The following is a 9,333-nucleotide window of genomic DNA, read 5'->3' as shown; positions in this document are numbered from 1 at the left end:
GGCTGAAGTAGAAAACGAATTAGGTAAAACAATAAAAATACTTCGATCAGATCGAGGTGGAGAGTATATGGACTTACGATTCCGAGACTATTTAATAGAAAATGGAATCCAGTCACAACTCTCTGCACCTAGTACACCTCAACAGAACGGTGTATCAGAAAGAAGAAACTGGACCTTGTTAGACATGGTTCGCTCTATGATGAGTTTTTCTCAGATGTCAGATTCTTTTTGGGATATGCTTTAGAAACAGCTGCTTATATTTTGAATAATGTTCCCTCTAAAAGTGTTTCAGAAACACCTTATGAGCTATGGAAAGGGCGTAAAGGCAGTTTACGTCATTTTAAAATTTGGGGTTGTCCAGCACATGTGTTGGTACAAAATCCAAAGAAATTGGAACATCGTTCAAAATTATGCTTTTTTATAGGTTATCCAAAAGAATCAAGAGGTGGTTTGTTTTATGATCCTCAAGAAAATAAAATATTTGTGTCAACAAATGCCACATTCTTAGAGGAAGACCACATCATCATCACCTCGTAGTAAACTAGTATTTAAAGAAATTTCCAAAAGTGCTATAGATAAAACCTAGTTCATCCACTAAAGTAGTTGATAAGACTAGGAAATCTGGTCAATCACATCCTTCTCAACAGTTGAGAGAGCCTCGACGTAGTGGGAGGGTTGTTCATCAGCCTGATCGCTATTTGGGTTTAATTGAAACTCAAGTCGTCATACCTGACGATGGCATAGAGGATCCATTAACCTATAAACAGGCAATGAAAGATGTAGATCGTGACCAATGGATCAAAGCCATGGACCTCGAAATGGAGTCTATGTACTTTAATTCTTTCTAGACTCTAGTAGATCAACCAAATGACGTAAAACCTATTGGTTGTAAATGGATCTACAAGAGAAAACGAGACCATGCCGGTAAAGTACAGACTTTTAAGGCTCGACTTGTGGCAAAGGGTTATACCTAGAGAGAGGGAGTAGACTATGAGGAAACTTTCTCTCCCGTTGCCATGTTAAAGTCAATTAGAATACTCTTATCCATCGCCACTTTTTATGATTATGAAATTTGGCAGATGGATGTCAAGACAGCTTTTTTGAACGGTAATCTTGAAGAGAGTATCTATATGTCTCAACCAGAGGGGTTTATAAAACAAGATCAAGAACAAAAGGTTTGTAAGCTTAAAAAATCCATTTATGGATTAAAACAAGCTTCTAGATCCTGGAATATAAGATTTGATATTGCGATCAAAATCTTATGGCTTTGAACAAAATGTTGACGAGCCTTGTGTTTACAAAAGGTCGTCAATTCCATTATAGCATTTTTTAGTCTTATATGTAGATGATATTCTACTTATTGGAAATGACGTAGGATATCTTACTGATATCAAGAAATGGCTAGCTATGCAATTTCAAATGAAAGATCTGGGAGATGCACAATACGTTCTCGGAATCCAAATTGTTCGAAACCGTAAGAACAAAACACTAGCCATGTCTCAAGCATCTTACATAGACAAAATGTTGTCTAGATATAAAATGCAGAATTCCAAAAAGGGTCTGCTGCCGTACAGATATGGAATTCATTTGTCAAAGGAACAATGTCCTAAGACACCTCAAGAAGTTGAGGATATGAGAAATATTCCCTATGCTTCCGCTGTTGGAAGTTTAATGTATGCAATGTTATGTACTAGACCTGACATTTGCTACTCAGTAGGGATGGTCAGTAGGTATCAATCCAATCATGGACGTGATCACTGGACAGCCGTTAAAAACATTCTACATGCTCATGTATCGTACAAAGGATATGATCCTTACTGGATACACTGATTCGATTTCCAAACTAATAAAGATGTTAGAAAGTCTACATCAGAATCAGTATTTACTCTAAATGGAGGAGCAGTAGTTTGGAGAAGCATAAAGCAAACTTGTATAGCTGATTCCACAATGGAAGCTGATCATTTTACAAAAGCCCTCATGGCTAAAGTGTTTGAGGGTCACCTACACAGTTTAGGTGTACGATGTTTGTAAACTAGGACAAGTGGGAGACTTATTGGCCATGTGCCCTAGTTTCATATATATTCTCTCACACCACATCTCTCATACCACTAGGAATTTTAGTCCAAGTGGGAGTTTGTTGGAATTTTTTGTCCTAAAACTCGTAGTTTGTAAATCATATTCTATTCAATAAAGTTGTTATTGAGAAATTAAATATTATAATCTTAAATCCAATAAATCAAAGTTCCAAGGCTATTTTTTGAATAAACTTGAACTTTATGTGTAAACATAAACGTGGATCAAGTTCGAGTATATAGCCTAAATAGTCTATAGTATATGAAATAAAGGTTGGGCGCCTTATTTTGAGAGACTATGGATGCGGCCCACTTTGTAGTACAAACGATGTGATCCTAATCGTTCATGTAGAGACATGAAAGTGGGGGCATCCTATGTAAAATGTTTACATAAGACTGAACCATGAATTAGTCATTTTTACGTTATAACACCGTTTACTGTTTAAAACTGACTATCTCAATTATTGATGACCTAGGTAACTTAGTCTTAATCCTGAGTTAACTATGAACTCCTGTTCATACGAGATTATCCTTAGATCTGCATAGGTGAGGGCAGCTCATCAGCGTTGGCCCAATAAGCCTCCCATTTCAGGGGTAAGATCGGGTGGATAGCTGGGAACATAGGGTACAAGATGGAATTCACTCCTACCCGCTTTAGGGTTAGTAGATAGGTTGCTCTCTTAAGCACTGAATCCAAGTCTTGAACAAGGGGCCCCACCCTCTCATTGGCCCGAGAGGGATTAAGTTTATAGGTTGAACCTTAAACCAATTGTTCAATAGTGGATTAGTGGGACTTAAGGAGCAAGATGTAATCTTGGGGGTAAAACGGTATTTTGACCCAGCCAAGGTTACGAGCAACCTGTGAAGGATTAACTTACTGATTATGGTTTTATCAAATGGACACAAATATATCTATAGTGAGGGGAGTGCAACTACGGGACTTTAGTGGAATGACCCGTTAGTTAACGAATGTTGATTAACTCGGTTTAAAAGAGTTTAGCTAGTTAATCTTGAATCGTTGGAGCCCATGATCTATAGGTCCATTAGGTTCCTCTGCTAGCTCATATGGATTAAACTTAGAACAGTGTGATGAAATAAGTCGAATTGTTCGAATAGGGAGAAGAAAGGAAAACCGACATATACAGTGATATAATCGTCGGTCTTCTAATTAGAAATAGAGCTTTATGTTTTACATACTATAAGTATGAATGCGGATTCATACTAAGAAGCTCGGAATTGGTCAAAAATAGTAAAAAGTCAAAATGTTGACTTTTGACTTTGAAAAGTCAAACTTTGACCGGCCTTATATTCAAATGTGATTTGAATTTTGGAAAAATGAATGCGGATTCATGCTCGGGAGGTTGGAATTAGTCAAGACGGACAAAATGGTAAAAAGTCAAAATATTGACTTTTGACTTAGAAAAGTCAAAGTTTGACTTTTGACTAGAAAAATCTAATGACCATTTTACCCTTGGACTAAGTTAGTGGGAAAATCCAACATTTTGTTGGATAATCCCACTAACTCTTAGTGGGATATGTGGCTATATGAGATATAGACACCTAGCCCACTAAGTTCCACTAATTGTTAGTGGAATATTAGGTGTTGAGATTTGGCAATTGAATTGCATGCATTTTTGCATGTAATTAGGCTATAAATAGAGATGTTTTCAAATGTTGAAGGACTTTTGCCTCTTTTATCATTTTCATAATCTCAACAAAAGAAAAAAGAAAGCTTCCAATCTCATTTTATCTCCATTACTTTCTACACCAAAATTGGGTCCCACAACCCGGTTCTTTGTCTAGAGGATAGCAGTTGAGTACTAGTGGTGGTCTCGGGTAGAATTGGTAAGAAGACATCAAACCTTTTGAAAGCTTCAAAGGTAATACTTCTTAAAACCCTAATTTGATTAGTTTATGGTTAGATGTTAATTGTGGCAATTAGGGTTATTCTTTTCCGCTGTCTTTTTCCGCTGTGCATGACTTAGTTCTATCAATTCTAACAGTAGCAGTGACAAGCATAAATGGAAAACCAATTCCTGTCTGCGAGCATTGCAAAAAACAATGCATACCAAAGAACAATGTTGGAAGTTACATGGTCGTCCCCCAGGAAGTAAGAACGCCCTTCCAACGACAAACAGAACACAGGGCGGGCGTATGTGAGTGAGTCTGCTGAACCTCCTCAACAATCCGATCCACACAAAAACCAAACTGATCTCAGTCTTGCCACTTTAGGTGCCATTGTCCAATCAGGTATACCTCATTCCTTCGGTCTTGTTAGTATTGATGGGAAGAACCCCTGGATTCTGGATTCTGGTGCCACAGATCATTTGACTGGGTCCTCTGAACATTTTGTATCTTACATTCCTTGTGCTGGGAACGAGACAATTAGAATTGCAGATGGCTCCTTGGTCCCCATTGCTGGAGAAGGGGAAGATTTCTCCTTGTGCAGGCCTCTTCTTACATAATGTTTTGCATGTGCCCAAACTATCTTATAATTTGCTTTCGATAAGCAAAATCACTCGTGAGTTAAACTGCAAAGCAATATTCTTACCTGATTCTGTCTCTTTTCAGGACTTGAGCTCGGGGAGGATGATTGGCACTGCCCGGCATAGTAGGGGACTCTACCTCCTTGATGACGATACCTCTTCTAGTAGCATTCCTAGGACTAGTCTCTTATCTTCCTATTTGACTACTTCTGAACAAGATTGCATGTTGTGGCATTTTCGTTTAGGCCACCCTAATTTTCAATATATTAAACATTTATTTCCACATCTCTTCTCTAAAGTTGAGATGACTACCTTATCTTGTGATGTGTGTATTCAGGCCAAACAACATCGAGTCTCTTTTCCCTCACAACCATACAAACCAACCCAACCCTTCACTCTTGTTCATAGTGATGTCTGGGGACCATCCAAGATAACAACCTCATCTGGAAAACGGTGGTTCGTAACCTTCATTGATGATCATACCCGTCTTACCTGGGTCTACCTTATCACTGATAAATCTGAGGTTTCCTCTATGTTTCAAATTTCTATCACACCATTGAAACACAATTCCATCAAAAAATTGCTATTCTTCGGAGTGATAATGGTCGGGAATTCCAAAACCATAACCTTAGTGAATTTCTTGCTTCAAAGGGGATTGTTCATCAAAACTCGTGCGCCTACACTCCTCAACAAAAATGGAGTGGCCGAGCGAAAAAACCGTCACCTTCTGGAAGTAGCTCGTTCCCTTATGCTTTCTACTTCCCTTCCTTCATACTTGTGGGAGATGCTATTCTTACAGCAGCTCATTTAATCAATAGAATGCCTTCTCGTATTCTTCATCTTCAAACTCCCTTAGATTGTCTTAAGGAGTCCTACCCATCGACTCGTCATGTTTATGAGGTTCCTCTTCGTGTGTTTGGGTGTACCGCTTATGTCCATAATTTTGGCCCTAATCAAACCAAATTTACCCCTCGGGCTCAGGCATGTGTGTTTGTTGGGTATCCCCTCACCAACGTGGTTATAAATGTTTTCACCCATCATCCAGAAAATACTTTGTCACTATGGATGTTACTTTCTGTGAGGATCGACCCTACTTTCCCGTTAGCCATCTTCAGGGGGAGAGTGTGAGTGAAGAGTCTAACACCTTTGAATTCATCGAACCCACTCCTAGTGTCGTGTCTAACATCATTCCTCATTCCATAGTCCTACCCACAAACCAAGTCCCCTGGAAAACGTACTACAGGAGGAATCACAAAAAGGAAGTCGGTTCCCCTACTAGTCAGCCGCTGGCTCCAGTCCAAGACTCTGAACCTCCTCGAGATCAAGGTATGGAAAACCCTACTGAACCCTGTACTAAGAATATGATAAGTGAGAATGACAGGTCTAATGTTGCTGTTCTTGAAAACGTGGAAGAAAAGGACAGTGGTGATGAGATTGAGGTCAGAATAGAAACCCGTAATAATGAAGCGGAACAGGGTCATACAGGAAAATCAAATGAGTATGATTCCTCTCTTGACATTCCCATTGCTCTGAGAAAAGGCACCAGGTCTTGTACTAAACACCCCATTTGCAATTATGTTTCCTACGATAGTCTCTCTCCTCAGTTCAGAGCTTTTACAGCAAGCCTTGACTCTACCATAATACCAAAAGATATCTACACTGCTTTAAAGTACCCTGAATGGAAGAATGCTGTCATGGAAGAGATGAAAGCTCTTGAAAAGAATAGTACTTGGGACATTTGTACTCTACCTAAGGGACACAAAACTGTGGGATGCAAATGGGTGTTCTCTCTCAAATACAAAGCTGATGGTACTCTTGACAGACACAAGGCAAGGTTAGTTGCGAAGGGATTTACTCAAACCTATGGTATTGACTATTCAGAAACTTTTTCTCACAGTTGCTAAGTTGAATACTATTAGAGTTATGTTATCTGTTGCTGTGAACAAAGATTGGCCTTTATATCAGCTGGATGTTAAGAATGCCTTTTTGAATGGAGACCTCGTAGAGGAAGTCTACATGAGCCCTCCGCCTGGATTTGAAGCTCAGTTTGGTCAGCATGTGTGTAAACTCCAGAAATCTACATATGGTCTGAAACAGTCTCCCAGAGCATGGTTTGACAGATTCATTACCTTTGTCAAGTCCCAAGGGTATAGGCAGGGACACTCTGATCATACTTTATTTACTTTATTTAAGGTTTCCAAAACAGGAAAGATTGCTGTTCTAATAGTTTATTGGATGACATTGTTTTGACTGGAGATGATCAGGTAGAAATCAGTCAACTAAAGCAGAGAATGGGCGATGAGTTTGAAATCAAGGATTTGGGAAATTTGAAATATTTCCTTGGAATGGAGGTGACCAGATCTAAAGAAGGTATCTCCGTATCTCAAAGAAAATACATCCTTGATTTGTTAACCGAGACAGGTATGTTAGGATGTCGTCCCACTGACACTCCTATTGAATTCAACTGCAAACTAGGAAACTCTGATGATCAAGTTCCAGTTGATAAAGAACAATATCAACGCCTCGTGGGTAAATTAATTTACTTATCTCATACTCGTCCTGATATTTCCTTTGCTGTGAGTGTTGTCAGCCAGTTTATGCAGACCCCTAATGAGGAACTATGATCAAACGTATTGTAGATGTTCAGTATATGGTTCCGACAACCCTTAAGGAGATAAATCCTCAAAGCGATTCTTGGTGTTAAACTAAATTTTTTTAAAGAATTTTTTCGGGAATGAATGGAATCAATAAGTGAACTGGTATTATCTTTAATAAATCCAAAGTAAACCAAACTTGCAAAAAATGTGACTTTTGAGAAAATAAATATACATCAACTATCTTCAATCACTTAAGAGCTCTAAAAATGAACGTAATTCCGCAACTTGATTCTATCTTTTCACTCATGAAACGCGAAAGTACTATAACAACCTTGTAAACTCAGGTATAAGGATGTGTAATATATGAATGGCATTCTTTCAAAGGAATAAAAAAGCCCATATGAATATATCTTGGATGAAATCATTTTTCAAGATGCAGTCTTTTGACGTCCATTAAAGAGATACTTACCTTGGAGAATATATCACGGTTGCGCAAGTTGGATGTAGAGAATGAAAGATGCCATTAGAAGAGGAGAAAAAAATAGGAAGAAGAAACGAATTAGATGGCTATAAGTTACATGAAGTTAAGAATAAGCAACGAAGGAGGAAGCAACCATGGCTACATCTACAACAAATCCAACATGTATACTCCAGAAGATAATACAACCCCATTGGAAACAGCAGCATAGAATAGAGAGGGTTGTCGAAAAAAAAATTGGAAGAGGGCGACGGTGGCTGCTGAAAATCCGTCACCTGGAGGTGGGCGCTACACACTGGCATTCAATGACTAAAATCAAAATCCCTTACACACCCCTTCCCCTAAAGAAAAAATCAAAGTTCAAGGACCCTATTAAAACGATTTTGAAGTTCAACGTCCTTTTAAAGACACAAAACAGAATTCAAAACCATAATTAAACAATATATAGAGTTATCAAATTCCCTTTCACACACTACCATTACTAAGAAAAAACAACAAACAAGAAACAGGTCAATCCTTATTAACCCAATCATACTTTAGCGTAATCGTACACCCAATCTAAACGAGAATCACAAGTTCATATCTATATCTCATACCAACACAATCTACAATCTTTGTCCTGTCAACATACACACACTTATATATATCTTCCATGACATTCACGATATACATTCGACGTTATGTCTACTTCAATTCACATGCATTCATATATATTTTCAGTCAAACCACAGTATACATTCAACACACATACAGTTCACAATCACAATTGAGTCCAGTAGAAAATCCCTTACCTCGATTTCTATGCAAATTCTTCAAACGACTAAATCCAATGAATCAAATCCGAAATATTGGCGAACTGAACCCTCAACAATTCACAATTTGGTTGTGAATTTAAGGGAGCCCAAGGTTACTCCCAACACTCAACGCACGACTGTCGAACTCGCAGCAAAATCCTAAGTGTGGGTCGGTCAGCGGTCGGCTAAAGAAGACGTGGCCGGAGAATCGCGCGGCAGTACAGCGGTTGGAACGAAGGTTGCGCGGCTGGCTTTACGGCGGTTGTGAGCGGCGAACGTGGTGGTTACTGGTTCACACGGCGGCTCGGGCTTCGACGAAGACAGAACCGGCGATGGAGACGGCAGATCGACGCGCGGGACGACTGCTGCAAGGTTGCTTCGCGAACCGAAGATGGAGACGGCAGATCGCGGGCTATACGGCTGGGCTGCGGCGGGAAGAAAACGAAAGAGAAAGACGGCTGGCTGCGGCGGGAAGGAAACAGAAGGGAAGGGAGAAGGAGACGGTGGAGTCGTCGCGGCGTACGGGAGGAAGGAGAAGAGGCGCGACGGTTGCGGCTGGGGAGAAGGGGAAGGACGCACGGGGAGGAAGAAGGAAATAGGGAAAAGAAAGAAAAAGGAAAAAGAAAAGAAAAGGAAAAAAGAAAAAAATTTTAACCCTAACATTCTATGACAGTTAATAACTGTCGCGAAAAGTGTTTTCCGAAAAATTCCGTCTTTTCCCGACAAAAACGCGAAATTTTATATTTCGTGACAGTTTTTTTTTCTTCCATTCATTTTTTGAGATATATAACTGTCATTGTAGGGTAGTTTTCTTCTAGTGGATGAAGAGGACGAAGAAGACGAAGAAGAGGACGAAGAGGAAGACGAAGAAGAAGAAGACGAAGAAGACAAAGAAGAAGAAGACGA

The sequence above is a fragment of the Cucumis sativus genome, chromosome 1 (assembly GCF_000004075.3).
Source record: "Cucumis sativus cultivar 9930 chromosome 1, Cucumber_9930_V3, whole genome shotgun sequence".
Taxonomy (NCBI): domain Eukaryota; kingdom Viridiplantae; phylum Streptophyta; class Magnoliopsida; order Cucurbitales; family Cucurbitaceae; genus Cucumis; species Cucumis sativus.
The sequence above is the reverse complement of the archived record's forward strand: the minus strand, read 5'-3'. Positions refer to the sequence as shown.